At 45.3% G+C, this 18,215-nt stretch overlaps 1 protein-coding gene across 2 annotated transcripts in view; it reads left to right on the top strand.

Moving 5' to 3' along the window:
- RBM19 (RNA binding motif protein 19) overlaps nucleotides 1-14,623 on the top strand; it is a 160,117-nt gene extending 145,494 nt beyond the window's left edge. For both annotated transcript variants that reach the window (XM_031948650.1, XM_031948648.1), the window contains exon 25: nucleotides 13,961-14,623. The gene's annotated coding sequence lies outside the window, so the exon portion shown is untranslated. The remainder of the gene's footprint in view (nucleotides 1-13,960) is intronic.
- Nucleotides 14,624-18,215: the final 3,592 nt, after the last annotated feature.

Genomic DNA, 18,215 nt, shown 5'->3' with positions numbered 1-18,215 from the left:
TTTCTTAAGGCTCCCCTCAAGTATCTTTTCCTACAAGAAGCCCTTCTTATTATCCCCAGTCATACTCTTTCCCTCCTCAAGTTATCTTCTATCTCTTTCTCTGTGTATACATTTCATCCTTCCCTTGTAGAATATAAACTTCTAGAAGGTAGGGACTATTTTGTCTCAATATCTCACAATATCAGGCTAGCCTGAATTATATTCACACAGGTAACCTTCAGGGCCTGTTTGACCTGGGACCAGTCACTGTCCACTCATTGGCTAGACAAAGGTTAAGGCTTTCACAGCATATCCAACCAAATCATGCTTTCCAAGTGTGACTGCATTGTCTAGAGCAGAGGATGGGAGGTAGAGGGCAGTTTTTAAACTGGATTTCACAAGACACACCCCCTCTCCCCCACCCCCAACAAAAAGTCATGAATAGATTTCAGGAGTCCATGAACTAAAATGGGAATATCTATTTCCGTATAATTGTTTTCTTTTGTAAATCTTTGTGTTTTTCTTTATTTCTCTAAAAACATGATTCTGAGAAGGGGTCCTTGGCCTCCCCAAACTTGCAGAAATGATTCTAAAAATGATTTCAGAACCCCTGGTCCCAAGTAACCCAGCCTCAACAGGGGCACAATGAGAACTCCAGATCATTGGCCTTTGCAGGCTGAGCACTGAGAGAAGGCCATGATTCCCTCTCTCCTTCAGCAGTGTGACCATCCCTTGCTCTCAAGAAGCACAGTCCCTTAAGCAGCTTCCAATATTTATATCAGGGCCATCCCTTCCATTTTGCAGTGGCAAGGTTGATCAGCATTCTCCTCTCCTACCACCTCCTCTCTATGGAAAAAGCAGTCAATCTACAAGCATTTATGAAATGCCTATGGTGTTCTGTGCTGCTTCCTGGGCCTGAGTAATGAGAATGTCTGGCCTGTCATTTCATTGCTAGAGGGAGCTACCTGTTGAGGAAATCTCCTCTCCCAGTGCATGTCAGCATCTTCTCTGAACTTAGAGTCTTAGTGAGTTGCCCAGAGCACAAAAGGCTAGATGGCTTGTCCCCGTTACACAGCCAAGATGTGTTAAAGGTGGAACTCAGCCCTAGGTCCTCCCTCTAACTCACACATCTCTTTTATGCCCCTGGGGATACCGTGGAGGGGAAAAAAAGAAATAATTCTTGCCCTCAGAGTGCTTATGTTAAATAATGATAAGTCACCATATACATATGTAAGCATATAGAAAATAAAAGCAAGGTAGTGGAGGGCGGGGGATGTTGCTAACAACTTTCCCCTTCACGCTGCCTATGTCTTAGGGTTCCATTTTACAGTTCCCTGTTTCCTGAGGCAAATAGTCCACCTAGGTCTAGGATCCTGCAAAAGATGATTTATTATAGCCTCCCTGCTCTGATAAAAAGGATCTATGAAGGTATTGTGTTCTAGCAGAAAGACTTTCACATTCTGGAGCTCAGGAGATCTATTTTCCAATCCCAGTTCTCCTGTGATCTCATTTTATTATCTTGAAGCCAGTGGCTTAATTCAGTTCCATAAGTATTTATTAAGCACCTAACGTGTACAGACCATCAAGCTAGTGTGGAGAAGACAAAGTCAAGACCCTTCCCTCAAGGAGCTTCCATCCTTGTGAAGGCTGTGAAGTATCATGGGAAAGCATGGGATTGGGATTTCAAGGACCAGGGTACAAATCTTTGCCACTTGCTGACGTGACATTGGGCAAGGTCATAAGCTTACTGAGCCCCAGGTTGCTCATCATTCAAGTAGGGAGGTTGAACTATATAGAACAAAGAATCACCTCCTCAGAATGCTACCTGTGCCATTTGCTTTGCAGGTACCAAATCACTCAGTTTATGCTTTAGAACGTGGGAGAGTAGAAGCAGATAATTTCTAGGTCTCTTCCTGCCCGTGACCCTGAGACCACATTGCATGCAACATAAGAGCCCAAAATTCAGGTCAGTCACCCGGAGCACACAGAGAAGCCTCAGTGAACCAGTACTGTGCCCTCTCTAACTCCTTTGGAGGATCTCCCTGGCCAATAATTGTGTCCCCTTTTTCCCCCCAGCATATTTAACCTATAATGGAGTAGGCTGTTTAAAGCATTGGTTCTGCTCAGCCAAGGGAGGGCCAAGAGAGCCCTGACAGATAATGTTGAACCCCTAAGGGGGGGGGGGGGAAATACTTTGGAAATACAATCCCCTTCATTACTATTCTTGCTGATTTTTTTTGCCCATGCTATATACTCTAGGCCTAGAATTGGGTGTCCCACAGGAACAAATTTTTCCCCTCCCTTCTAAATTGGAGAGCTGCTGCCTACCAGGCTAATGAGGACTAGAGGCAGGTGTGGAGAGGAGGGGGCTGGATCTTCCCAGGTAGTCCTGAATTTGTACTCAGAGGAAACAAGATATTCAAAGATTTCTTGCCAGGGGAGCCCTAGAATTCATTCCCCTGCTATTAAAAATCAAATTCTAACTTGGAAGGTGAATTTAATCTTCCTGATTGCTGTTGTTCTCAGCCAGTCTTCAGGGAGTATCGGGCACTGCCAAGGGACTCAGATGGCTTTCTCCAGGCACCCAGGTGGAAACCAGCTCTGGCAATCTAATTTCCTCTTACTTGGAGGGCTCGGCTCTCTTTGTCTCTCCTGTGCTCCCTGGTCCATCCCGGCTCCAATTCATGCTCAGGTGGACCAGAGAATGTTGACCAACTGCGGGTTTCACAGCATTGTAGACTTTAAAAAGAGCACCGAAAATGATAATTATTATTGTCATTATAGTTATTGAGGTGCAGAATGGCATGGTAGGCCAGTTTTGGGGACAAAGAGATTTCAGTTTAAATCTGATTCATACTGACTGGGTATCTCTGGGCATTCACCCTCTCCAAAACCGATTTGGAGAATTGTTCCCAGTCGATATCAAGAGAGGGAGTTTCCTTGCTAGTATTAACAAGTTGCCTGGGTACCAAGAGGTTATCTTTCTCTCCTTGGGGCAGGGGAGTAGGTAGTTTTTTAACCTTCCATGAACCTCCCCCCCAAAGACTGGGTGAAATGAGGGTTACCATTGCTAACACTAAACAATCCAGCACTAAAACAATCACGAGTCTGCATCGGGAACCGTTCTCTCCCTCATAATAGAAAGGCAGACTGAAACTTCTTATTGCAGTTGCCCTTTTTAACATTTCTATGACGCCATGCTATTCAGCAATCACTTTGCACACATTATTGTATCATTAGAACCTTCCCATAACCCTGAGAGGCAGATACAGCTTTTAGTATCCCATTTTACACATGAGGAAACCAAGGTGCAGAGGTCAAAAGACTTGGACATGGTCATATAGTTCTAAGTGCCAGACTCAAGATTGGAAGTTTGTCTTTCCTTTCTCTATCCTGTATCAACTAGAATATATTAATTCCCAATAATCATCATCATTATCTTCATCATATTGTTATTACGTTTAGTGGTGCTTGCGTGATTGACCAACATCTGGATCTCCCGGTTTCTGTGTCTTTTGCCTACCCCAGTAGATGCTGATTTCTGTATTCTTGCTTAACCCTTCGGGTTTTGTAAGGGCGAGGTGGGTCATGTTTTACCCTTGTCAGAAATCTCATTTTGCAGTTTATTTCAGGGATGTTTTCAGAGATAGTGGGTGAGTGAGGATATAATAGACAGACTCCCCCATACCCACAATTCGGAAATTGTGGCTCTGTGATTGCCTCCCCCCTATTTGCGTTTAGTTGTGGATTTCCCCCTTTCAGCGACTCTGCTCGGGCACACAGGAAGCACTTAATCCAGGCCTGATGAGTGATTAGCCGCCCGCGTGACCCCAGGCCGGTGAGTCCCCCTTCTCCATTTCCTCGGGTCTCCTAAGGTCCCTGGCAGCCCTCCGGCCTGTGATCCTGCGGCCCGGGGCCCTGGAACAGCCAGTCATCCGAAGCCGCCTCTCCATCTCCCGGTTTACTGGCCACCCCATTGTTCTCCGCTAACTCTCAGATTATCCCTCAGCACCGAAAGCCGCCTCCGTTTGCCGTTGGGTTTGTTTTGGCTCCCGCGTCTTCCCCACCCCGGCGTCCCTCGCGTTTCCCGTATAATGAGGTCTCGCCGTACTCCAGCTCCTTTCCAATTTCCAAGCCCTCCCTTGCCCTCTCTTGTCGAAGTGGGCACCCCTCAGCAGCCCCAGCCGCTTCCCGCTATCTCGCCCTGTCACATCCTCTCATCATCCCGCAGACATCCCTGCTTCCTCCTCATGCGTTCCCAGAGTGCACGTCTTGGGGGGGGGGTCTTAAGCTTCCCTCCCCCAACGTCCCCCCACCCCAGATCTGCTCCTCCCTCAGCCGCCTGCGGTCTCGAGGACCGAACCCCCAGTTTTCGGGCTCCCCCTGCCCGCCCCCCAGCCAGCACCTCCATTTTCCCATCTCCCTGACAGTCTGCGCGGAATTGAATTATAGCGGCGAGCCAGCCACTTTCCAAAAGATATCCCTGTCTCCGGAGATTGATACGGCGTGTCAAGGCTACGCGAGCCCTCCTGTTCTCTCTTGAGTCTTTGCATTCGGGAGACGGAGGAAATCACATGGCAGCCGGCTGAGATTTCAGATTTATCCACTCATGAATAACAATCAAGCTAGGTAATTCGCAGTAAATGGGGATCCAGATTGACTAATAAGGAAGGCTTTCACCCCAAACTGGGACTAGGGGAAAGGGAACAGAACAGCCAGCGTCAGCGGGGGCAGGTGTGCGGAGGATGTGACTGGAATGCCTGAAACTTAAGGAGCAGAACGGGCCCAGCCACGGAGGGGCAGGCCCGGCCTGCATGGGGAAAGAGGGAGCCGGGCCCCTGCACCTGCCCGGTGCGACCCCCCAGCATCCTCCGCCCGGATGCGGGGCCGATGTAACGGGCTCTGGCCCTCACCTGGGCGGGCGAGTGATTTATGGCCCTGCTTGCTGTTGTTTTTCTTTGGAGTTGGGGGGCGTGGGAGGAGGTAGCCAGAATACAACCCCCCAGCACCTGGTCAGCGCCAAGGGATGGTGGGCATAGGGGGGAGGGGCGGTGTCATGTGCTCAGAACGTGCGCCCCCCTCACCCCGACCCCTGCCCTCTGGAAGCTTTCCTTTGTCCCAAGGCCCGAGAGACCCTAAGTGGAGAGTCACACATTTTGGAATCTTGAGCTAGAAGGCGCCTCAGGGCAGTATGACAGGCCCCTTGAGCACATTGGCCCAGAAGGGTTCAACAAGTTACCCGAGATCATCCAGTCCCTCCTCTGGGATCTGAGTGAAGGGCCTCTGGCCCTTAACCCTGCTCTGTTCCTCCTGTTAATGTTGGGGTGACAGCAGACAGAGAAACCGGCCCAAGCTCCTAAAAGCAGCAGGGGGGTGAGGAGAGACGGATTCATTCCCCAGAGGAGAAGCACTGGGTGAGAATGGCAGAGGCTCCTTTTAGCTTGAGACAGGGGAGGGGAGAAAAAGCCTCCAGCAGAGCTGGCCAAAAAAAAAACTGGGTCTGCCTTGGGAGGTAGGGGGCATCAGCTCGAAGCTGGATGACCACAGTGTGGGGGAGGGGGGGAAGAAATGTGCAGAGGTCTCCATGGAACTGGATGGTATCAGAGGGAATTCAGAACTGGAGATGACCTAACAACACCCCCCCCCCTTCATTTTAAAAATAAGGAAAGAGGCCCCCGTGACAATCACAGAATCACCCATCTTCATTCTAGAACTGAAAGGAACCTTAGGCCATTGAGTCCAACCAGGTGAGGAAGCTGAAGAACTAAAATGACTTAAAGCCCAAGGTCGTACAATGAGTAAGGGGCAGAGCCAGCCCTTGAACCCCACTCCTCTGCCTCCAAATCTGGGACTCCTGACTTGAAAATACTATATTTCATGTTTATAATGTCAGAAATAGCCTTGAACATCCCAAAGGAAGAAGTCACTGAGACCCAGGGAAATGGGGATTACACACACACACACACACACACACACACACACACACCTCACAGAAGCGCCAGGGATGCCCTAATTCTTCAGATGAGGACACTAAGGCATGGGGATGTGAATTGCCTATGGGTCACAGTGGGTGGCAGAACCAGGACTGAGTACTCAGAGGATTCCAACCAGGTGCCTTGGAGGCTTAGGCTGAGGAAAAACGTAATTTAGAAGCCTTAAGTGACCCGGCAATCAACATTTCTTAAGTACCTACTATGTGTCAGGTAGTGTGCAAGTGCTAGGGATTTAAAAAAAAAAAAAAAGAGAGAGAGAGACAAAAGACTGCTTGCTTTAAAGGAGAATGTTGTTGGAAGTGCCAGTAAGTTCCCAGGAGGAGGAGGTGAGTCACCGGGAGAGCTGGTGAGAGGAATGAGTGGCTTTTGGTGGAAATCCCCCCTATCACCCCATCGCCCCCACTGCCTTTTCTAGGATCCCTTTGCCCATAGACTTCTGGGACAGGGTGTTCTCTCTCTGTCAGACTGGAGAGCTATGTTTGTGTTTTTAACAGGTACTTAGGGGGGATTAGCAGAGAATAAATCATGCTTAATCCTTTACCTTGCTGGCATAATACTATTTTCTTTGCTGCATTCCCTAATTGTTTGGGGACATCTGTCTTTGATAAGCAGCTTCTCCCCTACTCAGGCCTTTGATCTGGCAGTCAGTAAGTCTGGGACTGGCCTGGTACCCCTGGGGGCAATTATGACTAGCCATCAGGACCCCAAGGGAGCTTTCACTGTCCCTTGTCTCAGAAGTCCTCACCAAGGCAGGCTCTGCCTCCTCTCCCATCCCTGGAGCTTCTGTCCGAATCTCTCATCATTATCCACCTCACATGATACTGATCTTTATAAGTGTGTTACACACATGTTCCAGGCACTTGTGTTCTCCCACCTCATGGAGTGTTCGCCCCAGAGGGCAGGAACCCCTCTGACTCTGAATTTGATCTCTGGCATTTTTCATTTTTGTATCCCTAGCCCCTGACCCATAGTAGGTGCTTCATACTCAGTGAATTGCACTAACCTAAAGGTTAGTGATTGTCTGATTCATCACTTGTAGGCCCCTGATATTAGAGCGATCACCCTTCCGGTCGGTAAGGAGCTCATTATGTGGAACAGAAACATGCTTTAAAAGGCACTTTGCAGTGAATGTGGGTACAGGACATCCACTCCCCAAGTCTTCCAGACAATGCTGAGTATCAGTAGCTGAAACGTGGAAATTTGGGGACACTTTGTAGAGTAGAAGGTACTTAAAAGGCTGGAGAACTCTCTGAATTGTGGAATCTACACAATGATAAACTGAAAAGATTACTGATTTAGAGTTTGGAAGTCACCCCAGGCCACTTACTAGTTTTATGACTTTGGGCAAAATCACTTCATCTCTCCAGCCTCGGTTTCCTCTTCCCTAAAAGCTTCCTCATTTCACAAAACAGTTAAGTGATGTCAGGAGGAAAGAGAAAGCACCTGAGGAAATCCGGTTTTCATTCTGAAAGTGATGGTACTCCCAGGGTGGGCAGTCAGGACCCTTCACCCTCATCTCCATTCCCATCTTCCCATCTGCTCTTCCTACTAAAGGACATTATGGCAGCTGGTTAGTACACTGGCTAGAATGCGTACCCCATAAATGTCCTCCAGGTGGTTTTAATTAACTGAGCATCCTCCCCAAACCACTGGAGTTGTCCTCCGGCAACAGATTGCCTGAAGTCCAAGATATATGTAATAATATATAAGAAATCCAAGAAATTACTAGGGAGGTGACCAAAGTTACCTGCCTGTTGTTTGGTATAAATCTGTGATAAAAGGTGGGATGTCTCAAAGCAGGGAGATCAGGTGGCCCAGTCTCCATTGTACAGATGGAGTAATCAAGGCATCGGAGGGTAAGGAGCATGGAACACCTTGCTACCCTACCTCCTCCGCTGCTGTTTCAGAAGTGACTGCTCTGAACCAGGAGAACATGGTGCACGGTAACAGAAATATTGTACGATGATCTATTATGAATAACTTCGCTATTCTCAGCAATACAATGATCCAAGACAATTCTGTAGGACTTAGGATGAAAGGTGCTGTCCATCTCCAGAGAAAGAACTGGTAGAGCCTGAATACATATCAGAGATACTTTTTCTTTATTTTTCCTGAGGGGTTTTTGTCCGTGTTTTCTTTCACAAAATGACTTACATGGAAATGTGTTTTGCTTGACTACACTTGTATAACCTGTGTCAAATTGCTTGCCTTCTCAACAAAGGGGGAGGGGAGGGAAGGAGAGAACTCGGAGCTCACAATTTAAAGAAAAAAGTTTAAATTGTTTTTACAAGTAATTGGGGGGAATGAAATTTTAAATAAGGGGGGGAGAAATAATTGCAAAGGTGAATACTGTATTTGGGCATGTGCTATATACATGCCAGCCATTAAGGAAGAACTTTAGTCTAGGAACACATAGCCCTGAAAGATAGCACCAGGAGGCCCTGACATGGAATGTCAGAGCTAGAAGGGATCTTAGAACAGGGGATGTCAAGCCTCGGAGGGAGCTTAGAACAGTGAATAGAGGTGGAAGGGAGCTTAGAATAGGGGATAAAGCTGGGAGGGAGCTTAGAACAGGGAATAAGAGCTGGGAGGGAGCTTAGAACAAAGAATAGAGCTTGGAGAGAGCTTAGAACAGGGAATAGAGCTTGGAGCGAGCTTAGAACAGGAAATAGAGCTGGGAGGGAGCTTAGAACAGGGCTGGGAGGGGAGACCCAAATTTCACATCTGAGAAAGTACCTGAGAAAACTATTGACTTTTCCAGGGTCACATGACAAGTAGTTCTTTACTGCCAGCCCCAGGGACTACTCTTCTTGCCTTCTTAACAAGTATCAGCCACCACCTCATGATTTAAGAAATAGATCTGCCCCTAACTCTTGACATGACAGAAGGCATACTTCTTAATTCTATAGCTCAGATTTCTGTCACTGAAGGTTTGCAGCCTTGTGGAAAACTCATGAGCCTTCATAACATGAAATGGTCAGTTTTCTCAGGAATGGAGACAGCATCAAAGGCATAAAAGGCAGAAGCATCATCTTAGGTCTCTGGTACACATCTGTAAGGGCTCTTAGAGGTCACCTGCCATCCAACCCCCTTATCTTCCATCCAAGACCCTTGGGCCCAGATACCATGAAACTACTAAATGTCAAAGTCTGGATCCAGCTCCAGGGCTACTGGCTATACACCTCCTACTGTTCCCATTGTGCTCACCTCGATTTGAAAAGACCTTTTGCCCACTTCTCTCCACCCCCTCATACCTAATAACTGCAGAACAAAATAACTCATAAATCTTTTTCCTCTGCCCAAGTTCCTAATTGCCTTTGGAAACTAGCCACTGTCAGCTGAGCTTATGCTATGGAGGTAGGAGCCTTGGGTTCCAGTCCCAGCTTCTTCACCTTCCATCAGTGGGATCCTGAGCCGTTCACCTTCTTCAAAGTCCATTTTCCTACAATGGCTACGACCAACCCAAGGCATTTATGGGTACCTCTGTAATGGGGAGCATTTTTGTGGGGTTTGGAAGTTTTGTAAACCTCGAGCCAAAGTTAAATCACTATGTAAATCTCCTTAATAGAGGGGAACTGACTTGTCCATGATCTTATAGGTAATAAGTATCAGAGCGAGGATTTGAATCCAGGCCCTGTGATTTCAAATACAGCACTCTTCCCAGAGTACCTTAGATCTGGAGTTGTTAGGGACCCCAGAGGCTGTCCGTTCTGACTCACTTATTGCACCCATGAGGTCCAGGTTACCCATGGTCACAGAATGAATAAGCAGCAGTAGGCAGAAATTGAACCCAAGAATCGGGTCGCCCCAAGAGGCAACATTTTTTCCTCTGTCCGGGCTGCCCTTTTTGCTGGCAGGCCCCGGAATCCAGCCCTCGAAGCCGAGTGGTGGAGGCTGCGGATATTCATGAGAGGCTTGGAGAATGGATGACCTCAACTTGTTGTTGTTGTTAATAATTTTTATTGTATTAGAAGCAGGGAGCTTAGTCTTTGTGATATATCCCCGGCAGCCTGGAAAGGATTCATTTGGTGCCGCTTGTGTTCGCCTGCAGGTCGGAGGACTCACTATTACTCTTCCTCATCTAGCACTGAAGAGATTTTTACGTGGGCACTCAAAAGGACTTGTCCGGCACTTCCCAAGAAACGCCAGCCACTTTCTCATTTTCCCCTTGAGTAAATCCTCCACTCAGTTAGACCTAGTGGAGAAGGCTCAGTGATGGAGGCACCAAGCTGGGATGAAGGGGAGACAATCAGAAATCGCCCATCACTAGCATGGGTCCTCCTTCTTCCCCAGCCCCAACAATTAAGCAGGAAAGAGATTGGACAGTCATTCATCTGACAAAAGTGTGTGTGTGTCTGTGTATGTATGTATATACCCAGTGGCTTCCAGGCTCAATCCAAGTCGACCGTGTAAGATGTTTGCCCCAAACCTGGAGTTTGGGGCTGTATGGCAAGACGTGGCCCGGAGATGACCTCCCTACTCTCCTCTCTCCTTATCTTCTCCATGCACTTCTAGGCATTCAGAACAAGGGCAGGGTGTCCAGTGGCCAGTCGTGCCTGACTTGGGGATCCTGCTTTGACAGGGACCTCCGAGGCTACTTCTAATCCATTTCTTCCATTCTATAACTGAGGAAACTGAAGCGTCCATAACGAGCGACTCCCCTAGTGTCACACGGCTATTAAGTGTCCGAGGCCATATCGGACCCCAAGCCTGGAGCTCTATCCCCTGCACCCCCTTGTTAGCAGGGAAAGGGGAGATGAGCTTTTATAAAGTGAAGCTTCATCCCCAACTCATCTTGTATCTAAATCTATGTTGTCTCATGTTGGGGGTTACATAAACCAAGGGATGCTAAGGATAAGTCTGCAGTCGGAAGGCTTATTGGTTGGAACTTGATTATGAAACAAGTGACCCCATCATCGGGTTCTTGGGAGATTTTGATTTGTGGGCATTTTGCAGCATTGTGCAAATCCTTTCCCTTGGCTGGGGAGTCTCAGTTTCCCCACCTGTCAAATGAAGTTAGATTGAGGGTCTTTCAAAGGCCAGCCCACCTTCCACCCCAGCTCTCAGGCACCGGCAGATAGTGGAGAAAGGCTCTGGCCAGCCGCAGCTGGTGTGCCGGAGAAGGGCGGGAGCTGGAGGCGGCTTTGGAGAACATTGGCTTTCAACCCATGCTCCAGGCAAGCCAAGAGTTCCTGGAAAACATGTAATGACAGACACTTTCCCTTGGGGAGGCCCCAACCCATTATTCCCTTCAGAAAATTTTTAATCAGAGAGAGTCAGTGGAATGAGATCCTCCCCTTGAAAAGTATGGTGTGTGCCCAGGGGCAGAGCGTCAAATATGAGCATTTTCTGGCTCCCCTTTCCCTTGCCCCTCCCACCCCATATCAATTCAAACAAAACATGGGCCTGAGGAGAGCATCTCTTCACAGCACAAATTAGAAGCCTGGCTGAGCATGGGGCCTTGCTCATAGTAGGTGCTTAATAAATGCTGATTGATCTGCAATAAGGCAGAATCGAGAACCTCCCCTGGGTTCTAAAAGTAGGAAACTTCAAGGAGAACAGGTGAGAGATAATATTCTGGAACGGGTCCCCCTCTGTATGTCAGTCATCTCCTTGCTCAATGGTCATTAACAGACCTGATCTTTAACACAACAGAAGTTCCTGCCAAATGAGGGGTTTGGCTCCAGTGCTCTTGGATGGCTGAGTGGGGAGAGAGCTCCGGAATCGATCGGGATGGACTCCAGATCAAAGCCCACCTATCCCTAACTGGCTGTGTGATCTAGCAGCCCCTCATCACCTCTCTGAGCCTCCATTTTCATAATGTGGGATTGTTGTGAGATTCAGATTAGAGAATGCAAAATTAAACCTCTATATAAATGTCATTGTGATTGTGATTATTGTTGACTTATTAACATATTATATAATGTAGATTAAAGTGATATTATTATTCATTATATGACTGAAATCCATGATTGGGCTTTCATCAGGATATGAAGACACAGGTAGCCTCGTTCTGGATTTGAGGTCACCTAATAGGAAAATTTGATTTCTTTCCCTTTTTTGTGCCATGGACCCTTTGGGCAGTCATTCTGTCTGACAAAACCTATAAATACTTTCTCAGAATAATGTTTTGTTTGTTTGTTTGTTTTGCTGAGGCTATTGGAATTAAGTGACTTGCCTGGGGTTAAGTCACACAGCTAGGAGTGTTAAGTGTCTCAGTGCAAATTTGAACTCAGGTCCTCCTGATTTCTGGGCTGGTGCTCTATCCACTGGGCCACCTCCCTGTCCTAGAATAATGTTTTTAAAGGCATAAAATAAAATGTACCGGATTGCAAAGGAAGCCATTATGCTGAAATGCAGTTATCAACATTTAAAAAAGAAATTCAGGGGCCCCAAATTAAGAACTTGTGCCCTTCTCAAATGTAAGCTCCCTGAGGGCAAATATTCTCTCACGTTTGTCTTTATATCCCTGATGTCTAGCATCGTGCCTACTGTGTAGAAGGTGCTTCATAAAGCACCTTTGATTTGATTTAATCAATTTGATTGATTGGTTGGATTTAAATTCTGTCTCTGTGATCCTGAGCTGGTCACCTAACATTTCTGGAACTCATTGATTTCCAAGTATTCTTCAAGCTCTGAAACTATGGTCCTAAAAAATCCAAGGAATTGTCCTTTGGTGAGCCATATTGTTCTCTGAAACTCAGAGTTGATTTTTTTTTTTTTTTGGTGGGGAGTATTGCATTATGGGTTTATTGGGGAGGCACAACAGGGTGTATGAGTTGAAGAATAAAACATAGAGAGATTTTGATTTTAAAAATCTAATAGGAATATTTTTCTTCCTAGTCAGAGACATAGAAAGGAGAGAAAATAGATTTTTGTTCCTTGGAAAAAATAATAAAATTGCATTTAAAAAAAAAAAAAAGAGGAGGAGAAAACCTAAACCCCCCTCCAAAAAAAAATCTATTGGGGAAAAGAGAGAAGTTCCAAACTTGGGTTCAACAACGGCCAGCTCCATTCCAAGTCCCTTGTGAAGCCACCGACCGGCTGTGCTTCTGATAAAAGAGGGGAAAGCAATGGCGGGGGGGAGCGTGAGGGGACGGAGTGAAGGGGAGATGATAGCAGCCGAGGGGGTGGCTGAAGGCAAGAACATTGGACTTAGTTAGAATTCCGCAGTTAGATCTTTTCCTTCTCTCTGATGGCTGTGTGTGATTGACACTTACAAATTACCCAGCCGAAAGTGTGGAGTCTTTGACCCCTGAGTAACATCTTTGGCAAGCCTGAGATTTGCAGGCATTTTGTCATCTAATTACTACAAATCCCTTGAAAATTCACTGGCTGGTGAATTTTTAATGCGGGACAATTTCAATGTGATGCATTGCCCAGATGGGCTCACTCGTTCCCACCTCTTTTTTTTTTCTTTTCTTTTTTTTTCCCCCTCTCATTTTTCCCAGCCCCGCTTTGCCTTTCTCTTTCTCTCTCTTTCTATTTTTTTAATTCCCCAAACTTTTTCATGAGCTCAGAGAGAGAGAGAGGGATCTCCGCTCTGCTCATCTCGGTGTGTTTGGGGACAGGGGGGACTTGATGGAGAAGTTGGTCAGTTCCACGTCCCGTCCCCAGACCTCTCCGTCCCTGAACTCGTTTGGAGGGATACTCATGGCTCAGTATTGAGTGACCAGCCACTTCTGCTGATCCCCCAGAGTAGGATCTGTATCCTGTCAGCTTCAGTCTTTCTGAGGTGTTCACAGAAACACGGAATTGTCACCGGCCGAGCCTCTTCACCAGAGGTTCATGGGTAGCATGATTAATAAACGTGTTTCCTTTTCAAGTCACTTGTTAGAAATAGCTGATCTCCCTGGGTAACTGAGCTAGTGGCTATTTCCAAGGCTGGGTACTTTCTAACTATCTATGATCAGTAATGGTGTCTGATCTCATTCTTTTTCTTTTTCTTTCTTTCTTTTTTTTTTTTTTTTTTTTTTCCTGCCTCGTAGGTACACAGCTGGCCCTTCTCAGCAAGGCTCTGGAGAGCTGGCTGCTTCCTGTCTTCCATTCCTGGCTTGTTGGAAATAAAGAGGAAGACCCATTCACCTGTTACCATCCAAATTCAGCCCGTTCTGGTCTCCAAATCAGAGCCCAACAAATACAGACACAGATGTGGAAGCCCAGATTTTCTCAATCCAAGAGCCACACATCCTCGCCACCCCAACCCTAACGTGTGGAAACCAGTTCTACAGAGAGGGCTTTATTCCTGTCCAAAAAAAAAAAAAAAGTCTATTAGCAAGAAGTGCTAGATGAGATCTTGAAATTCACATTTGGGGGATGTGGCCCTTTAAGCCAGGACATTAGCTCTATTCACTGAACAGCAAGTCTCTAAGCCCTGAAGGATTCTCTCTCATTTTGAAAAAATAAACAAATCAAGTATAGCGGAAGAGAGTGCTGAATTTGCATTTAGGAAGAGTGGGACCCCCAACCCCACCCTTGACACTAGCTTTGTGATATGGGCAAGTGATCGGAGATCCGTTTCCTCATCCATAACATGGGACTAGAAACAATGTCCATCTCACAGAGTTGTTGTGAGGATCAAACAGGAGAATATGTGTAAAGATGTTTTTGTAAATCTTTTAAAAGTACTAACTAAATTTTTATTTTTGTTATCATTAAATGTCAAATGAATTTTCTTCCTTCCTTTCTTTTTGTTAAGAAGCCAGATCTCTCTTAAACTATGTCACCCAAAATATTGATCCATGTGGACCTTTCCCTTCTGAACTTGACTGAAAGAGTCGGAATATTGTCCACTGTGCACAGACTGGTTGTTCACCCCATGTAGATAAGCCCCCTCCAATGCCTCCACTTCTTTGTTCCCTCCCTCTTTCCCCCTATTCAGAGGAAAAAAGAGGTTTTGCTTTTCAACCAGGCTCCTGTACATATGTACACAGCTGATAAAATATTCCACTTCGCCCCTTCTCCCAGTGGGACCCGCTGTCTTACGGGAAAGGGTATGTATGACAGCAACAGATTACATGTGTCTCCTGGAAACAGTCGTGGGATGGGTTTCTCTCTATTTCTCTCTCTCTTTTTCTGAGTGTTTCATTCACTTACTCTTTCTCTTCCCCCTTCCTTTCTCTTCCCTTATCCCTTTCTTCTTCCTCTCCTGTTTCTCCTCTTCTCTCCATCTTTCTTCTCTTTCTCTCTGTCTTTGTCAGTTTATCATTGTCTTTACTTCCCTGTCTTTCTCTCCTCTTTCACATTTTTCTGTCTTTCTTTCTCTGTCTCTCTCTTTTCTGTCTCTCTCTCTTTCTCTCTCCCTCTCCTCTTTCTCTCTCTCTCTCTCTCTCTCTCTCTCTCTCTCTCTCTCTCTCTCTGTCTCTCTCTCTCTTTTTCTCTTTTCATCTATCTCCCTTTCCCTCTCCCTTCCTCTCTTCTAATACCTTCCTCTGGTTTCAGTAACAGTGCTACCACAAAGAAAAAGCTTGTCCCCTCTGGGGTATTCCATATTACATTAAGTCTTCTTCGTGTGTCCTTGAGATGAAGAAGATATTGCAAATACAGGATCTCTGCCACTTAAGCTCCTAGACTTGGGAAAGGGATGTGGGGAAGAAGGCGGGACTGGTTAATGACACTTTCATCCACACTGGTTTTTATTTTTCAAGGGCTACCAAGAATTATTCTGTCCCATTTTAAGGGTAGATTTTCCTAATTTACAGTTCTGACTTTTAACCACTCATGGTTGAGATTCTGCAATATACAACAGATTACTCACATACCAAGACATCCTGACTTTTCATGTTGAAGTTCTTAAATCCTACAGGTTTGGCCGGAATTTTGGTGTCTTTGGTAGTGGAAGAAAGAAACTGGAGAAAGAGAGAGAGAGAGAGAGAGAGAGAGAGAGAGAGAGAGAGAGAGAGAGAAATATACATACATACATAGAAAGATACAGACAGATAAAGGCTTTAAGGAGAAGAATAAACTCCACATTCAAGTCAAATACAACACAATAATAAGCATGGTGCTTCCTGTTTTTTGCACTCTTGGCAATGGATGTAATTTCAACTGGGGTACTTCAGAAATGGATTGCTTTCTATCCATTTACCAACTCCCATCCAGCTTTCTTAAATCAGCATTTCCATTTCTAATGAATTTGTCTTAAGGACACTTGGTGTGGTGGAAAGGCTAACCTTGGAGTCAGAGGATCTGGGTTTGAATCTCACTTCTGCCCTGTATCACTACCTCTGTGATCTTGGGCTAGTTGCTTTCCTCTCTTAGTCTCAGTTTTCTCATCTATAAAGTGGGAATAATAATAATACCTACCTCTAAAAGTTATTGTGCAGATAATGAGGTAATATTCATAAAACACATTGCAAACCTTAAAAGTACTATATAAATGTTTTCTGCTATTATTATTATTTTTACAATGATTAAGACTGCACTAGGCCTACCCTTTTAGCTTTCAGGCAACTCTGGGGATAGGGTAAAAAGCATGAGAAATTGGGAGTTGGGAAGTCGACTCAAATCACAACCCCAGCACATATAATTTGCAAAATAGTCAAACTACCTTAATTAAATAGCCAATGAATGCTTTTGAGCCTCAGTAGTCTTAATCTGAAATGGAAATAACATTTGCACTTTAGAAATCATCAATTCCATTGTTCTCACCAGCATTTTATAGAACATTGCAGAAGGTCCTCTCTTACTGGCCTCCTAGAATACTAGATTTAGAGGTGAAAGGGACCATAAAGACCTTCTCTAAGCCCTTTATTTTTTAAGAATAAGGAAACTGAAGCCCACAAAGTCACACAAAAAGTAAGTGGTAGGTCCTGAATTTTAACCCAAACCTTCTGACTGGGCCAGTGCTGTGTATGTACCGGGTGGCTACATACCCCAAATAATTAATGATAATAAATAAATGTTGATGATGACAATGAGGCAACATGAACTGTGAGCAACCAGCCTCAAAGCTAGGAAGGACTGGATTCAGGTCTAGCCACTGATATTCTAGCTGTGGGGCCCTGGACAAGTCACTTCTTGAAAGCTTCCAGACACCCCTCTACATGTTGAGCTTTATGAGCAGAGTGAGTTTTCTCATCTGGGAACGTCTTCATAGATGATATCCCAAGTCCAGACTCCCAAAATAAAAACTGACACATCCCTGGCAGGCTGATGAGACCTTTCACTAAGTATCTCATGTGGTTTTCACAATACTCCTAGAATAACAGTTTTCCTATTGGTTCCACATTTAAGTTGGAGAAAACTTGAACCATTGAGAAGAGATTCAGTGGCTTCGTCAGAACCACACGGCTAAAAGATATTAGAAGTGGGAGGACTTGAATTCAGATCTAGCACAGTCTCCACCATGCTGCTGCTCACCATGAATCCAAGAGGAGCAAGCAAAACTTTTATGTTGTGTCCAAAGTGAAATTAGAAGGGGGGGAAAGCCAATGTTGGAATCATCAAGGAAGGCTTCTGGAAAGAAGTGACATTTGTAGAGTTAGTAAGATTGGGGAAATGGAAAGGGCAGTAAGGGAGGAGAAAAGGTACATATTGCACACAGATCCTAGAGCTGAAAAGGCCCTCTGACATGATATGCTCTAACCCCTTCAATTTACAACATGAGCTGTACTGAGCCCAAACTGAGCAAACTGAGGCCCAAGAAGATTCAGTCACCTGCCAAGGTCATGTATAGGATCCTAGATTGACAGCTGGAAAGGGGCTTAGATGTCATTTAGTCCAACCCCCTCTTTTCAAACAGATGAGGAAACTGAGGCCTGAGGTTCCACAGGTAGTAGGCATCAGAGCTAAGAACTAAGTCTAAGTCCTCTACCCAGAACCTGTTTTATCCACCCACGCCACAAAATGGTAGTTATTTGTTTAGTTGGTTTTTAATTGAAAGCTTTTTAATTTGTCTCCAGGAAGAAAGGCAGGAGATTGACAATATCTAGGTCATCTGGTACAGGTGTTATATCCAATGGTTTTGTTCAATTTTTTTTTCCTGTCAGGAGAGGGATGGGGAGATGAGGACCATAAAATGACTGATAGAAAGGCAAAAAGCATCAATACAATGTATGTTAATTGCCTACAGAGGACATTTGAATCATTAATCAATGAAGATTTATTAAATGACTATGTACAAATAATATAGATATTTATAAACATTTAGTCCCCTAGATATATATATATATATATATAAATATACATACAGTATTCTCATATATGTATGTGTTTATATTGTTGTATGTGTGTATATTTATA

This window comes from Sarcophilus harrisii, chromosome 1, assembly GCF_902635505.1.
Source record: "Sarcophilus harrisii chromosome 1, mSarHar1.11, whole genome shotgun sequence".
NCBI lineage: Eukaryota > Metazoa > Chordata > Mammalia > Dasyuromorphia > Dasyuridae > Sarcophilus > Sarcophilus harrisii.
The sequence above is the reverse complement of the archived record's forward strand: the minus strand, read 5'-3'. Positions and strand labels throughout refer to the sequence as shown.